Raw genomic sequence first — 17078 nt, 5'->3', positions numbered from 1 at the left:
CCTCTGTTATTTACTAGCTTTTTGACCCTTAATAAGATATAACTTTTCTAGGGCTCAGTTTCCTTATGTAAAAAAAAAAGGGAAGTAATAACCCTTGCACCACTTACCTATAGAGTTGTTGTAAGGAAAATTTCATGTCAATATGAGTTCTCTCTTCCACCAGAATCCTATTCTGATGTCTTCCTAGATCAATGAGAGGGCATGACAGTAGAATATAGATTCCAGCACAACCCACACGCTGGAAAAATTTTGAGAAAGAATCTGACGATAGATTCTGGTTTTGTAGCACTAGTGGGTAACTGAGGAAGGGTTCATTGCCAGACTGACTTCAGGATCATTTTCTTGATCTTACAGATAAAAGTAAAGTTGTGCACTTTTATGTCTATTGGGAACAGATTGTTGCTCACAGCAACAACTTCATAGTTTCTTTAAGTATTAAATAAGTTCTTCCCTTCCTCTCTGAACCACTAGAGTATATGGGCAAGGTATTGAGTAGGCTGCATAATATCACTTAGTTATTCCTGAGTTATATACTATTTCCATTATTCTCTTTCATAAGGGTCAGCTTTATTCCCTCAAAGAGACTATAAGTCCTTTGTGTTTAAGGATAATTTTTTAAAACTTCTTTTGAACCTCTTTTCTAGCCCTCCACCCCCATCTCTCACTGTTGTGAAACTTTATTATCAAATTATTTTGTAGTAGAAGTAATCATAATTAGAGCATAAACTTCTTTTCACTTATCTCCAATTGACAACAAAAACAAAAACAAAAGCCTCACAACAAATATGCATGGTCAGGCAAAACAAATTCTCTTGTTGTCCAAGTCCAAAAATGTTCTTTCTCATTTTGCATTTCAAAGTCCATCTGTCAACAGATGGCTAGCATGCTTCATCTTCCATCATCTGGAATCATGGGTTTTTCATTAGTATTAAAGATTCTAATAGTTCACTTTATCTACTTGATTAGATATTTGGATTACCCATATGAAAATATAATCAGCCTAATTCTCTGCCTAGGGATTTTGAGAAAAATTTTGGAAACCTGTGAAGGAAAACCTTCTGTGGGTTTATGTATTGTGAAAGTAGAAGCCTGTTTTTTTATAATTATAGATTAAAAAAAGGAAGGGAACTTCAAAGCCATCTTGTCAATGTACAGGAAACTAAGGCATAGAAGGATTGTTTTTTGCCCACAATCACTCACTGACAATAGTTAAATGTCAGAGCCGAGATTTAAATCCAGCAATATTTCTCCTGCCCCAGTTTAGGTATATGAACAGAATAACTACAAAGATGCACTTCTCCCATGATTTTTCTCTTGTGTAGTTTATACTGTATTCTCCATAGCTTAGTATAATCACATATCACATGTTTTGAGATTTTGCTGAATATTTTAATCATTTTTATTTATTTATTTAAAAATATAAAACAAAATATAAAAACATAACTAATACACACATTTTTCCAACTACATGTAAATGAAAAATTTTAACATTCTTTTTTAAAATTGTGTTTCATATTTTCTCCCTCTCTCTTCTCCTTCCTTATTGAGAAAGCAAGCAATTTAATACAAGTTATACATATATAAAAATATAAAACATATTTCCTTATAAGTAAGTCACATTATGAAAGAAAACACAGAACAAATAAAAACAAGAAAAATATAGAAAGTTTTTTTAAAGTATGTTTCAATCTGCATCCAGACTCTATCAGTTCTTTCTCTGGAGATGGATAGCATTTTTTTCCCATCATAAGTTCTTCAGAATGGTCTTGGATCCCTGTATTTCTGAAAATAGCTAAATCATTTACAGTTGATCATCATACAATTTGGCAGTTCCTGTGTACAATGAACATTCTCCTGGTGCTGCTCACTTCAGTTTGCATTAGCTTATGTAAATGCTCCTTGTTTTTTAAAGCATAATAGCATTCCATCACAATCATATACAACAACTTGTTCTATCCTTCCCTGATTGAAGGATATCTCAATTTCCAATTCTTTGCCACCACTAAAAGAGCTACTATAAAAATCCTTTATAAATATATATATATGTATGTATGTGTGTATATATATATATATGTGTGTGTGTGTGTGTGTGTGTGTGTGTGTGTGTGTGTGTGTGTGTATAGATAGATAGATAGATAGAAATATGTCCTTTTCCTTTGTTATAGTTATATATCTTTATATCTATATATCTTTGGAATATAGACCCAGTAGTGATTTTGCTGGGTCAATGGGTTTGCACAGTTTTATAGCCTTTTGTGCATTAAATGCTCTCCAGAATAGTTGATTCAACTTACAATTCCATCAATGGTGTTTTAGTGTTCCAATTTTCCCACAACTCCTCAAACATTTGTCCTTTTTTTTTTTCTTTTTTCCCCTTTGGTCATATTTGCCAGTGGTTGTCATTTTTTAATCTTATTTCAGTGGAACAAAACAAAAAATCACCTATGGATCATATATATTCCATCAGTCCCTGTTTGTCATTAAAAAAAAAACATATCAGAGTAGACATGTATCACTCTGCTTTCCTACCCACCAAAATTCATTTTCTAATGACTCTCTATTATTTTCAAGATATATTTCATATTTCTTAGTTTATCCTTCAGGAATCTTTAAATTTTAATTTCCATTACCACTTTATCATATTACCTACTTCATCTTGCTATCTTTCATGAAACAACCAAACTACTCGCTTCTTTATGCCCAGAACATGACTTTAGGCAAGTCACATGATCTTTCAATACCCCCATATAACTGCATGGATTGAGGAATTTCGTTTCAATTTTCTCATATCATTTGCCTGGTAAAAATGTATACATACATATATAAGGATATATATGTATATAACTGCTTACTCACACCTACATTTTTCTACCTATAGACCAATATAGATATTGATATAGAAAGAGATAGAAGCACCCTAAAAATTAGTTCAAAAATTTCTAATGGATGACAGTTTTAGAATCATTGATGAAGAACCTGTCAATTTATAGAAGCAATCATCATTGGGCAAGTGATTCGACTCAATAACAAATATTTATTCCCATGGCTGACACAGCACCCATTATAACACATTTTGTTAAATTAGAATTGATTATTTCCTAAGACCTGGCCAAATTCTATTCCATGAATGAGTGATGGCATAGGCCAAAGCTTCTTAAACTGTGGTTTATGACCCCATATGGGATCATATAACTGAATGTAGGGGTAACAAAATTATGATTTATTATGGGTACATGTGTGATTTGTATACTTATTTATATACCTACATAACTGAGGTTGTATAAAAACTTCTTAGGCAAAAAGAGGTCAAGAGTGGAAAAAGTTTAAGAAGCTCTGGCAAAGGCATCAAAGGGTCCTCCTTTGAATTCTCAATGTTCTCTGGCACAAAAAAAAGTAATGGTTATTAATTTTTAGCAAAGGTGAATTCAATTCCATTTTTTATAAAAAGAAAAAATTTATCTATGCAAAGTGCTCCATGATTTGGAAGATAATTACTCACTACATTAAATACTCCTTTCAGGATCTCTTGTCCTGGAAAATGACATTGTCCATTTTGAAAAGAATTAGAATACCTATTGTTGTTGTTTGTCCTTCATTTTCAAAACGGACTAGTGGCATCACAGAATGATGTCTTGACTTGTGATTTGGATTTGAGTGAGACAGAATTGCAAAAAGTGATCAGACTCTCTTTTACTTCCAGAGTCATTAAAGTTCAGTAGTAGGGCAAAAGTCAGGGACCAGTGATAAACCAGGAGTCAGTGTTTGACCTTGGCATCTTTGATGCCTAACCAAGCTCATAGAGCCTGCTTTAGTCACCTTCATGGCCTTTGGAAGAAATTGTTCTCCTTTGCCCACTCTGCCCGAGGGGAACTTTTCACATGTTTAAGGTAGTTAGTTACTACCCTAACTCTTGATTGACTGGAGACCTGTCAATTACTCTCAACCTAGTTTAGCCTGTCTGCTTTGTTGGTTTTATAGGAGTATGGTTGATGTACATGCCACAGCTTTTTGGAACACAAGTAAGATTTGGGTGGACATCAAAGGTAGATGAGCATCCATAAAAAAGGGCTCAGTGATCCCTCACATCAGAGGTGCTCTACTCCTTGAATATCCCAGAATGCCTACTAAAAGTTGAAGAAATAATAAAATATGCAAAAGACATTTAACTATTTAACTTAACCTATCTTTTTTCCCTGGAATCCTTGAAACTACTAATTAAATAAAAATTGACAAAACTCCTGAGTACGAAATACTGTGTTGTGTACTCTATTTTCTGGGATACAGGCAAAAAACATGCCATAGATGCAAAATTGGTTGAGCCCTAAAAAATCATCTAACTCAGCCTCCTCATTTTATAAGTGAAGAAATTGAAGCCCAGAGTAGTTCAGTGACATGCCCAATATCAAACAGTACTGCGTGTCAGAAGTAGGATTGGAACTCAGGTTCTCTGGTAAAAATCTCCCATTGATGCTAATAATCTGACATAAAAAAGGTATGGCAGCCATAATGCTCCAATTTCTAATGGTGACAAATTAGGTCCTCAAAATACACTTTGAGTTTTAGAACTTCAATCTTTCAAATAACTCTACACTATCAAAGATACCATATGGGCACACTAAGGACAGTCCTCCAACCCTTTGTCTCCTTTTCTTCACTTAAAAAAAAATGAGGGTTTTTTTTTATTTAAAAAATTCTTCATTCCAGACCTCAGCTTCTAGTGCATTTTGCTTCTTCTATTTTTGTTTTTGCAGCTGTTGCCGCAAAGTTCACATCCTCACACAGCTGTTGCTCGCCATCAAAATTTTTGAAGTACTACAGTATTCTTTATTTCAAAGTGTTAACTTTGCTATTAAAAATCCAATCAGGAATTTTCAGTTTCCAGGTTGTCTTTTTTATTTTGCTACTCTTTATTATGTCCCCAAGCCAATGACATTAATTTAGACCACAAAAATGAACATTTCTGACAAGATGAGGTATGTTTCCAAAGAATTTGATGTCCCTTTTGTCAACAGGTTGTTACTTTAGCTGTATCCAGTCACAAAAATATGTGTATCATTATGGTGATAGTGTCTTTTATTATTAAGGATTTTAATACTCTGTGTGGTATGGTGTTAAGGTACATGAGAAAAAGAGTCTGTGTTCTCCTTGACAAAGAAATGATCATCATTGGGATCCTACTTTCCTGAGTTATGGATATTTGTGAAGTGATTAGGCTAGAAAGTAGGGGATGAATGTCTGGGGAAAATACCAACTGAAGTGATAGATCCCCTATATGGGGATAATGAATGTTATAAATTAGATTACCAATACTTATTTTTTTGGCAATATTAGAAGCATTTTTCTCTAAAGTTAATAGGAGTCTGTTTGAAGGAGACAAAAGAGAAATCAGTGAATAAACAATATATAGTTACCCAGGATACATATAGGCAATGCTGGAGTTACTCATTGGACCTAACATGAAGTAAATATACATTTCTTTGCTCACTAGAGAGTTATCAAATGGATCATAAGCTAAAACATTAAAAAAAAAACTCACAAAAGTTAATTTTTAGGAAAAGTACATATGAAGCCTAGAACATTGGCTCAGAAATTTAGGGACTTTTATGGAACTTTTTCTGCTTTTCAATGCAAGTTGTCTTACTAGCAAAAACATTTGTAATTTACTTACCACTATATTAAAATCTAGATAAGGTCACTCATTTGTGATGGGACTTCTTTTCGGTCTTATCTGTTTCTGAGACATCTTATAATAGGACTTTTTTTTTTGTCTGTAGTGCTTTTTCAATCAGTGTAGCTGACACCAGATAATTTTAACACAAGGGATATATCACACAGGCTTGTATGAACATTGACCTAATTTAGTTAATCTTAGATTATTTATACAGAATATCTTGTCTATGAATATTTGAAAATGTAGGAGCCATTGTGCGCTCTCTCTCGCTCTCTCTCTCTCTCTTTTTTTTTCTCCCTCCTTTTTTTTTAAGCCATTGAAGCAAATGTGCCCTAGCAGTATATATCTTAAATAAATAATGGGGTAAAAATTAATTGGAAATTTTGCTTTTGCTTAGATTTTCTATTCCGTGAGCTGTGTGCCTTGTCCCCATGATTCTGAGTGCCCCGTTCCCTGTGTTTGTTTTTCCTTTTCCCTTTTTATTCCAAACCAATTCTGAATGTTTAAAAGTAGAACAGAAATGTTTAACAATAAACAACTAAATTCCTTCAGCTTTCCATTTTGTTTTTTCATCATTGACTCAGCAAGTGAAATCAGAACAAACATGAGTCATCACAAAAATAAACAGCATTGTCATACTAATAAATATGCTTCCCTACACATGTAGTCACAGAAGAACAAAATTATTTGGACTTCTATTGGAGTATTTATTTATGATTCTCCAGCAAAATACACATTGAATTTTTAGTGATTTTCTTTGCAACTTTTGCATGAGGCATTATTTTTTACATAATAAAGTATCTCCATTATTTTCTTATCAATTGAACAGAAGCCTTGAGCAACAAAAGAGTAGGAATACTTTCCAAGCCATTAATGGAAAAGAATAAACTGTTTCCATTAGCTTACCTACAAGGACTTTGTCACACCTGGGATTTGAGAAACAATTCTTTTTTCTCTAAGTTACAATTTAATTTAACTAAAAATAAAGCCATGTATATACAGAATCACAATAAGCAACTGGACAACTCAGTTAGATAAAAAGAAATCTTATATTTCTAGTTAGCATTTTCCATGAAATACTTTGACATCTTTGCAAAACAGATCCACCTCCTCCCCATTTATACTGAATTTTTTTCACAAATTATGCTGAATTCAAGGTAAATGTATAGATACAATTTTTGCGTAACAGTTGTAATGAAGTCTGTTTCATCAGAGCAAGAATATCTTTCAGAAAACACTGTAATTCAAAAGAAATACCAAAACCTCTAACTTCTTTTCCATTCTAAGTCAAAACAATGTAGAGTATTTCCAAAGATCTGACCTGAAAAAATACTGATAAATATTATATCATATGTCTTATTTGACAAAAATATGACACATCTTAAAAAGCTATCATAAAATCAGAGACACAAAGTATTTTATTGAAATGTTCTTGTTCCCATTTTGGCAACATTTTTATTTCTTGAAGAAAATACTTGCCAATAATGAGGTTTCTCTCCCTTATCTGAAACATTGTAGAAAAAGAGATTAGGAAGAAAGCTAGGATATAGGGATTATGCTGATGAAAAATTTGAGAACATGCTGAAAATAACCAAAAGAAATTCCTTTCTCACTGTGTTGATTTGCCCCCAATAACTTAAATTGATGTAAATTCCACTATCAGCTAGCATTCCTAGCCAAATTTGACAAAGTTAGTTCATAGTACATTGAGGACTGCTGACTTGGATCATAACCTAGCAATTAGGCAAGAATTAAAATAAAAACTGAAAAGAAAATAAACAATACAATACAATGTGAAATATTCCTCCCCATCTGATAATGTTATAATATTTGCATTCTCATGAAAGAAAGATGCTTCAATTGTATCTAGTTCTATTATAAATTATCTTTAAAATAAGGCTGCTCTGCTTTGGCTCCATATAGCACATTGATATAACACTCTTCAGGCTCAGAAAGAAAATCGAAAGGGACCATACAATCAAGGCCCCAATGTATTCTGCAGTGTAAATGCATCCCCTTGGAAGCATTCATCTGATCAATATTTGAGAAAGGATATGTTAAAAACAACAAAGCAATCATTTAGACTTGTGTGTGTTTATGTGCATATACATGTGTGTTTATATATGTGTGTACAACAGAGCGCTAATTTAGATGTGTATGTATACATACATGTGTATGTATATATGTATGTGTATATATACATACACACACACAGTCATTTTAAGGAGGCCTGGCATTGAAGGGTGTATGGCCCAGAAATAAATATCCCCTTACCTTGTTTAGAATCCATTCTGCACTACCTCGTAGGGACTTAAATTTCATGATTGATATTGCATATCATTTGTGTGTGTGACTTGCTTATTTATTGTCTTCTGCATAATTTTCAACAAAACCTGTTCCATGAGGAAATAATAATAAAAATAATATAATTTGCTATGCTCTGTTCATCGAATATATTATTTTCTTTCCCCATGTGTGAGATGGCCAGATGCAGCATATCAGTGCCGGATGATAACGAACATGAAAAATATAGTGAGGACATGTTCCAGAGAGAACCACTGTTTGGCCCTGGTTGTGGAGGAAGATGTCAGAAAGAGGAGGAAGCTCAAGGTGAAAGTGGAATCAAACAGGGCAATTCCAATAGACTTGTGTTGGAGAGAGCCATCTGCATCCAGAGAGAGGATTATGGGGACTGAATATGGATCACAACATAGTATTTTCATCTTTTTGTTATTGTTGTTTCCTTGCTTGTTTTTTCTTTCTCATTTTTTTTTTCTCCTTTTGATTTGATGTGTGCGTGTGCGTGTGTGTGCGTACCCGGGAGTGTGGGCGCAGTATGATAAATGTGGAAATGTTTGGAAGAATTGCACATATTTAACCCATATTGGATTGCTTACTGTATAGAAGAGGGGAAGTTGGGGAGGAATGGGAACACAAGGTTTTGCAGGGCTAAATGTTGGAAATTATTTTTGCATGTATTTTGAAAAAAATTTAAAAAGCTATTTTTTTTTTAACGTGGAATCAGATAACATTGTTCCCTGCTAGATTAGTGACTGCAAGGTAGTGGTCCCCCGCACTCTTAAGTCTGGATTTCCAAGATCAGGGTCCCGGGGGCTCCCTTCCAGTGTTTCGTGACCCGTGCCTAGTCTAGAGAAGTAATTCTGGCAATTAATTAAATCAATGGCAAATCTACGGGTATCATCAGCGTGCCGATGACTGGGGGAGCCCCCCCCAAAAGATATGCCTTATGGAAATAGTCTGAAAGATTTGAATGTCCGGTTCCCGCCCCCGCATCCCCCTTGTGGGTTTCCTAGGACAGCGTGCCGTTTTTGCAGGCTGATGGTTCAGGGGGAAAAGCGCTTTATAGCTGGAATCAAAGGTCCCTGTCCCAGCTCTGACTCTGACTCCGTGATTTTGAGCAAATTACTTAACATCTAGGCCTCTCTTTCCTGTTCCGTAAAACGAGGGTGGTGGAGCAAAGGACCTCTAAATTTGACTCAGGTTAGCAACCTGATACCATTACGAAATTCCCTTTCTTCTTAAATCTCTCGACTTCTGTTGCTATCTTCTCAAATCCGTCCTGGTATAATTTTTCTCACCACCAATCTAGCCTTTTGTATTAGGGAAATGTGTATTGGGGCGGGGAGAGGGAAGCCAGGTGTCGGGTAGCGACTACTGGGAAAAGGCTTTATAATTGATTAGCTAAGTGCCGTGTGAGGCAGCAGATATCCAGGTTTTGAGGGATGGATGAAGGAAGAGCACTCTGGGCCTTCTTAAGATGGGGATAGGGTGAAATCTAACTCATGAAATCCACTAAGTTAAAATATTCGTCATCCAGTAGAATGCAAAACGCATTTTCCTTTTTTTTTTTTTTTTTAATAATTTAAATTTATTATCATTGTTTTTACTTTGGGTCATTTGCCACTATTTCCCAAACCTGGATCTGCCCTGTCTTCATCAAAAATCAAAGCAGTCAAAAGAGAGAACAAAAGGAAGATGCATGAAAGCAAATGTGGGGAATAGATTTCTAGGAAAGTGAAGAAACAGAAGGTGGGGGGGGGGGGGAGTGAGCCTAAGGTTATGCAAGAGATTCAGAACCCAAGTACTTAGGAAAAGAAACATTAATTTAATTTGAAACCTGATACTAAAAAAAAAAAAAAAAGATAAATTCATGGCACTTTTCCTCCATGGGTGGAGATGGGAGAAAGATAGGCCTGAGGGAATACTTGAGCATTCTAAGTAACTATCTTTTGGGAGAATGGACAAGGTGTTGATTTAGAGCTAGGAAAGACTTCTGAGCTAACTTTACAAATCAGCTTTATAAAGGAAGCTGAGGTTCAGAGATGTTAATGACTGGCCCAAGAGCTCTCTAACAGAATTGTTATTAGGAAAGCATTTCATGCAATTCAAAAACCCTATGTAAATGTAAATTTATTATTGTATCATTATTTTCCCATCATTAGTACTGTTCTCTCTCAAAGACCCCAGGGCAGCTTTAGGTCTTCACTGAAAAAGTTTGCTTTTCCTCAATTCGATATAGCTAAATTGAGAGCCAGCTAAATTGAGAGAAAGAATATTCCCTGAGATGTCAGGACTGAAAGCTAAATGGGATGAAGGAAAATTTAAACACAGCTGTACCTTAATTCCCTTCCAAGTTGATAGACAGCTCTTCCCAAACTGGGCCTTCTTAAGGTGGGGATAGGGTGAAATACCTTTGTCATCCAGCAGATTGCAAAACACATTTTTCTTTATTTTATTTTATTATTTTGGGCCATTTGCCACTATTCCCCAATTCTGAGCCTGCCCTGCCTTCCTTATCAAAAATCACAACAGACATAGATAGCTAATTTCATTTTCTTCATTTATTTTCTTCCCTATTTTGTTTATTGCAATGAGATCCCCTGAGGTCTTCCCCACTCCGCCCCCTCCATCTCCAGTGGGACAAAAACTGGAAAGGTATTGGTTGTTTTACAGAAGTAGACTTAGATAGTTGGAATGGAAATTATTTCCAGAAGAAATTTTAACATCGTTGCCCTGGAATACCTGATTCAAGGTGTTTATTATCAATAAGGTTCTCATCTGGTCTTGGAAGGTCCTTGGGAGATCAGGTTCCGTGCCCAGCGATTTCCACTCAGCTCAGCTACTGTTCATTACGTCGAAAACAGTTTTCATTTGGTCAAGGTATTCTACCTTAACTATCCCAAATAGTGCCTTTACTGACAACCTGGAAAATCCGGTTAGGTTTTACCCTAATTTAAGGGAAAAACAAAACAAAACAAAACAAAAGAGGAACTCAATTTATTTTATGATCACAAGATTAAGACCATAAGGAAAATATTCTCATGGTTGAGTAAAGCTACCTTTCTTCTTCCACTCAGTCCTCATTTTCAGTCACTCCCAGGAATAACTATCCTAGAAGCCCCACGGGAAATGGATGAGAGAAAAACTGTCCTTTCTATTTCCAAAAACCAGCCCATGGCCATGCTCCCTGGGACATGGGAAGAAATACTCGAAGATTCAGGGTGTGCAACACTCAGGTTCAGGAGAAAGCCAGAACTCCCCAGAAATTCCATCTTTCTCTCATTTCCTCACACCTAACCATCAGCATCCTTCTGTTCTAGTCAAAAGTGGAAGTCCACGTGTTTTAACTCCCTTGCTCCTTCTGGATCACAGCTATAGGACCACATGCAGAGTCCTCCAGATAAGTTAGTAGAGGGGATCTCAGCAACAGGTTTCTCCGTGTTTCTGACTCCTTGGAGCGGGGGAAAAAAGGGAGATTATTTTTAATTGCAAGAGTTTCAGCTAGGGGGAAAGGGAGAAGGGTTGAGGGGTGTGCGTGTGTGAAAAACAAAGAACTCGGTGATGAATTGAATGGAGAGGAAAGAAGAGAGGAAAGGAGAAAAGGAGAGGGTAGGGAAGGAGAGGAGAGGATTAAAATTAATTTGGTCATCTGAGAAGTCAAAGAGGAAGAGCAATTAATTAATTAATAATTCAATTGAATAGCACTCCGTTAAATCGTAGTTTTATTTCCTTTTTTACAAGCCAGTGGATTTTCTACATAGCGGTGATGATAACTGTTTTAAATTAGCCTTTCGTGTATATCAAGGACAGTCTTTTAAAATAATTGATTGTGGAGAGGTGCTAACTCAGCTCGCAATTATAAAAATACTGTTTAGCACCATTCATTTCAGTCTAGTGCCCAATGTAAAGTTAACACTTTACCCCACATTCATTTTGTGTGATTTAAAAAATAAAAGTGTATCGACTATCAACTTTTGAGTGAACGTCAAATCCAGGTTAGCCCATTATGGAGCGCAAAGTTAGATCGGAACACTCCTGAAAAAAAAGGTGAAAGCATCAGATACAACAGCCCTGCTAAACTTGATTTTAATCTTAAAGGATGACGGCTGTGTCTCTGAGTTAGGCGTTCAAGCTCAGAGCGACAGGAAAGGTTTAAAAAGTATATGAATGCACCAGAAAAAGGAAACTATGAATCGATCAGCTATTGTAGCTTTCAAACCCCTCTTTCCTCTCCAGTCCTGTTCTCGACTCTCTTATCCTCTTTCCCTACCCCCTATCAACACAAGGGAATCTGTGACTCCGAAACATGTCACGGAGAAGTGAAATCTTTGCAGAGGAGCCTGCTAATGCATTCAGAATGTATAGTTTTCCAAATCTGATGTTTTGCAATGATGACATTAGTGTGGCAACCAAAGGTCCGAGACGACAAGTCTGCTGCAGCTGCTCTGCGCTTTGAAATGCCCAAGACAATGGGAGCCACTGTTCTCCAGCGCTTCGCCTTTCCACTCCATTTGCATAGTCTGTTCTGCCTGATTGACCAGCTTGGTCTGTCCGAGGGACCAGCATTGTTCACAGATCACTTCAAGATGGCAGAGATGACAAGATTCAGGTGAGAGATGAAGTGGGATGATTCTCGAAAGCCTTAAGAAAAAGAAGCCCTGGGAACTCCGGCGCGAATGGGACAAGAATCAGCCACACAGTTTATTCAGTTTCAGTGTCTGTTTGCGTGTTTGTTTATAAAGACCTCATCAGTGGCTAATGGGCAAATCCAGAAACTGAGGATTTCAATAGGCATCCACCATCTCCCGAACTGAGGGAGGCGGTTTTTGTTCCCACTTCAAGCTAAAATCATTGTTGGGACTGTTTTATTTAGTTTCACTCGCTCACTTTTAGAAGTTTTTTTTTTGTTTTTGTTTTTGTTTTTGTTTTTTTTTTAAGTTAAACTATGGAAATGGAGACCCATGTGTCGTGCTTTTTTCCCCTTGGGACCAAAGAGATGTGTGACGAATTGCTGCTGAATTTGTTATTTTCCGGAAACGTGATTTTAAACGAGGGGATCTTGTTCACTCGGGTGGCAAATCCGAGTTTCAAGGAGAGAAGGCTGAATCAAAAACTCCTTCACCCCTCAAGTTAGCAACAGAGCACTGTACCTGGTTTAAAAATTAAATCCTGTTTCACCCTTGTTGCAGATATTCATGTAACACGAACACACACACACACACACACACACACACACACACACACACCGCTAAAATGATTTTCATTTGACATTGATGTTTTGACTTCATCTCAAAAAAGACAAAATCTTTGCAATACAAGTACCTTTTCCCCGGAGAGGTTTCAGTACCATTTGCTATGATTTCTTTCCACCTAACAGCACTGATGGCGGATGGAGCACAGAAACATTTCCACAGCCAATGTTTTCTTTCCCTAGGGATTTCAATCATTGTTTAGTGTAAATATTGCCAATAACTTGCTGATACTGAACCTCTTCCCTGAAAGGGTGTGGAGGAGTCTAAGGAGGTCTGGGTGGCATGTGAGCTCGGTTGGGATAGAGGGAAGCTAAGGAAGAAGAGAGAAGGGGAAAGTGTATATTACTTTGTAGTATCTTGCTTACACTTTTCTCTAATTTACAAAAAGGCCAGGCACTTTCTTGCCCGAGGGGTTGAAAGGATGGATTTGTGAAATTTAGTTGCACAATCTGCCAGCAGCCTGGAATACCAAAGGAGCTCATTCCCGGACTTTAAGAGTGCGCTTTCTGCGCACTGAACACACCCTCCGCGACCTCGAGCTGTCTCCGCCACACTTGGGGCATTGCTGAATCTACCATCCCTCATTCGGTGCCCACTAGCTCTCTTCAACTTCACTCTTTCACTCTGTCTTCCTCATCCGTTCCACTCACCTCCCGTAATAAATCCCAAACACCACAGAATTAGTATTGGGTTCTTCTTTGCCCTCACTCCCTCCCCCAGTCTATGAGTGGGACCAACACCCCACCGGACTACTTCAGGGCACCAGGAATTTGTTTAAATCCCCTCCTGTGTTTACTGGTGACGGGAGAGACGTTTATCTGGGGGGTGGGGTGGGGTGAGGAATATAACGATTAATACAACCGCAGGTTTCCAGATAAGTGATTGTGATGGAGATTGTTGGCGAGAAAATAGACAATTATCCGCTGTTAGCTTTACATAAAGATCGCATTAACTTGAATTAGTTATCAGACAAAAGAACATCTGAACGCGCCGCACCTTCCTGCCAGCCTAGGCGGCGGCGCGCGCAGGCTACCCGGCTTCCAGAGGTTCCCTTCACCCCTACTGCCGCCTCCTGCTCGGCCCACCCCCTGGACCGAGAGTCCTGTACCCAACTAAGGAAAACCAGATCTTGCTATAGCCCATGGGAGGAACAAAAACAAAACAAAACAATAACAAAAAAATGGCAAGAGAGGGTGGGTTTGGAGGCAAGAACAGTTATCGTTGCTTCGCCTCTGCAGCAAATGCTGAAGGCACTTTTCCGAGAAGGAAAGCTGCAGGGGGGCAAGGAATTGGGATGCGGAGGTAGGAGTCCTTTAGATGGCTTTTATAAGGACGGAGGTAGCTTGAGTGCGGCTCAATCCCCCGGCGTGCACTAACTCCCACGGAACAGAATGAACTAGGACACCTACCCCGCGGGCAGTCAGAGGCCGAGCCGGGCCAAAGGGTGGGGAGGGCGCCGAGCGTAAGGAGAAAGTCAGGCGTCCCACTCAGTGGCTAGGGACCAGAGGGCACCCAGGGCAAGGAACGGGCATCCCAGAGAAATGAAATCTTCCCCGCACCCAGGGTATGAATGTATTAATGACACGGAGAAGTCCGAATCTTTTTCTACTCTTGTAGGAAAGTGATAAAACAGGAATTGCCTCGATTGTTTGTGTTGAAACTCAAGATCCATTTCCCCTCCTCTTCTCTAAGGGCATCTCCCCCCTCATTTCTCCTCTCTTTCGCCTTTCCCATTCTACCATCTCAGACTGAAAAGCCCTTTTTATACTTCCCTCTTCTCCCTTCCCCAACTCCTCCTCCTTTCCTTCTTTGCCTCTTTCTCTCTCACCCTCTCCGCCTCTATTCCTATCTCGTTCCCCGCCCGCTCTCCCCACCCCCAGGAAATGCTGATTTCTCAGTCATTGGTATCATAATTAATTACAATGCGAGGTGACCCGAGGCTCTTTCTCTCCCACTAGAATAGGACAGCTCAGGAATAAAGATCAGGCAAGCAGGAAACTTGCTTTGAGCACAGGTTCAGTGAAATGTTTTCGGGACACAAACTAACGTGGCTCCTACTCCTGGACTTTTAAGATGGAAATGCAACCAGAGAGCGCTGAGTGCCCTTAGAATTAATATGAAGTTGTGTTTATGTTACTCCCAAATTCGCCTTTCTCCATCACGTATAAAGGAAGAAGTCTTAGGTTTCCCCGTGGTGGTACCCACTTTCCAACACTCAACAATTATGAGAGAAGAGGGAGGAGAAAAAGTAGGTAGAAATGGGAAAACTGAAGTATCGTTAGGGGCAAACATTTGGAATTCTGGGAACACTGCTGTGGTAGATGCTTGAAGTGGACTAGAGTCCGAGAGAAGAGGCTCCAAGATTGGGGAGGGGGCAAAGGAATTCAGTTCGGAGGGACACAGGGAAAGAATCTCGATTTACCGCTCCAGTATTTGGGGGGGGGGGGGACTGGTTGGAAGAAAGCTACACTGTACAGTCACACCGTTGGTCTTGTCTATGCTGGTCCTCGTATTTATATTACCATTGCGACCACTTTTTCATATACTTATATTTAGTATGAAAATTTTAGGAGAATGGGGCAAACTCGAAGATACCCAAAGCTCTCCGTCCTGTAGCAGGACTGATGGATCTTCGCCGCCGCTGGAAACCTCTGTTCTCTCAGGCAGGGCCTCCCTAGCACCCTGGAGCTGTCCCCAGTGATCTGTGTGCCGCTGCTTGGGCCACAGCCCCTGCAGCAGTAACCACCGCCGCCGCCGCCGCCGCCGCCGCCGCTGGGTCCCCGCTGAATAGAGCGGATAATGACCCCCGGTTCCCAAGACAGGCTTTCTGCTGCCTGGTGAGCCTTGGATTTGTGTGGTCCAAGCCTTTCCCAGCTTGTCCCATTCTGTCACCGGGATAAGGGGCTCCCTCGGCTCGTTTGCACCTGCGTCGCTTTTGGCTCCTTCAGGAATGCGCTGAAGCTTGTAATCAGCTTTGTGAAGCCATTGAGTGCACGGCTGAGTGAAACTTCCAAAGCTCGAGGAATACTGGCCCGGTGAATAGGAGCCAGCATGGGGCTGCTCTCCAAGCCTTCGCGCTGCCAAATTCCAGCAGAGCCCCTCACAATCAGTCCACACAAGCTTTACTGCTTTCCCCACACTAAGAAAAGTGAGAAAAGAAAAGCTAAAATACCAGTCACCGAGGTTAGCAGTTTGTTCCCAGATTAATGGCAAACGGCTCCCCCCAGACGAAGCTCACCAATTCAGGAAATATACAAAAAGGGTGGGGGTGGGGGTGGGATGGAGGGTGGGGAGGGGATAGGGAAAAGGAGCCAATTATTAATATCATTTCATATGCTTTCACATTTTCTTGTCCTCATCCCTCTTCCTTCTCCATCTCCAAGATGAGTGTACCTTATCAACAAGGCCAGAAGGTTCTGGTATCGGTTCCAGATCTGCGCCAAAGACTTCGGGCCCCACTAAATTTCTGAAGGTTGAATGTTTCTTCCAGACGCCACGAAGGATATGAATTCTGTGCCAAGAAAGACAGTCCAAAGATTGGCGTTGGGATCAAGAAATTTAGTTTTGAATCAAGGCTTTGCCATTTAATTCATTTGAGCCTCAGTTTTAGCATCTGGAAAGTGGGAATAATGTTGCTTCTCCTGACTTTTCTTAAACTTCATAGGGCTGTTGCCAAGATCACATGGATTAATGGCTATGAAAAGAGTTTGAAAGGCATAAAACACAATTCAAATGTAAGGCAATCATATTATTTATAGAAAAGGTGATTAGAGGTGAGTGTGTGTGCGGGCGCGTGTGTGAACATCTGAATCCATTCCTATTCCTTAATCAGATCTCAGTGTCACCCAAGTTAT

General features: G+C 38.9%; 1 protein-coding gene across 3 annotated transcripts in view; it reads right to left on the bottom strand.

Annotated features, from left to right (window-relative positions):
- Positions 1–15153: 15153 nt before the first annotated feature.
- SOX1 (SRY-box transcription factor 1) overlaps positions 15154–17078 on the bottom strand; it is a 74829-nt gene continuing 72904 nt past the window's right edge. For 2 of the 3 annotated variants that reach the window (XR_007951748.1, XR_007951750.1), the window contains 2 exons: positions 16618–16735; positions 15154–16363 (listed from right to left, as the gene is read on the bottom strand). The gene's annotated coding sequence lies outside the window, so the exon portion shown is untranslated. Of the gene's footprint in view, positions 16364–16440; positions 16736–17078 lie in introns of those variants that run through there. The other variant, XR_007951749.1, reaches the window with a different exon arrangement.

This window comes from Antechinus flavipes, chromosome 3, assembly GCF_016432865.1.
Source record: "Antechinus flavipes isolate AdamAnt ecotype Samford, QLD, Australia chromosome 3, AdamAnt_v2, whole genome shotgun sequence".
In the NCBI taxonomy this organism is placed as follows: Eukaryota; Metazoa; Chordata; class Mammalia; order Dasyuromorphia; family Dasyuridae; genus Antechinus; species Antechinus flavipes.
Note: the sequence above shows the minus strand (reverse complement) of the source record. Positions and strands in the feature narration are given on the sequence as shown.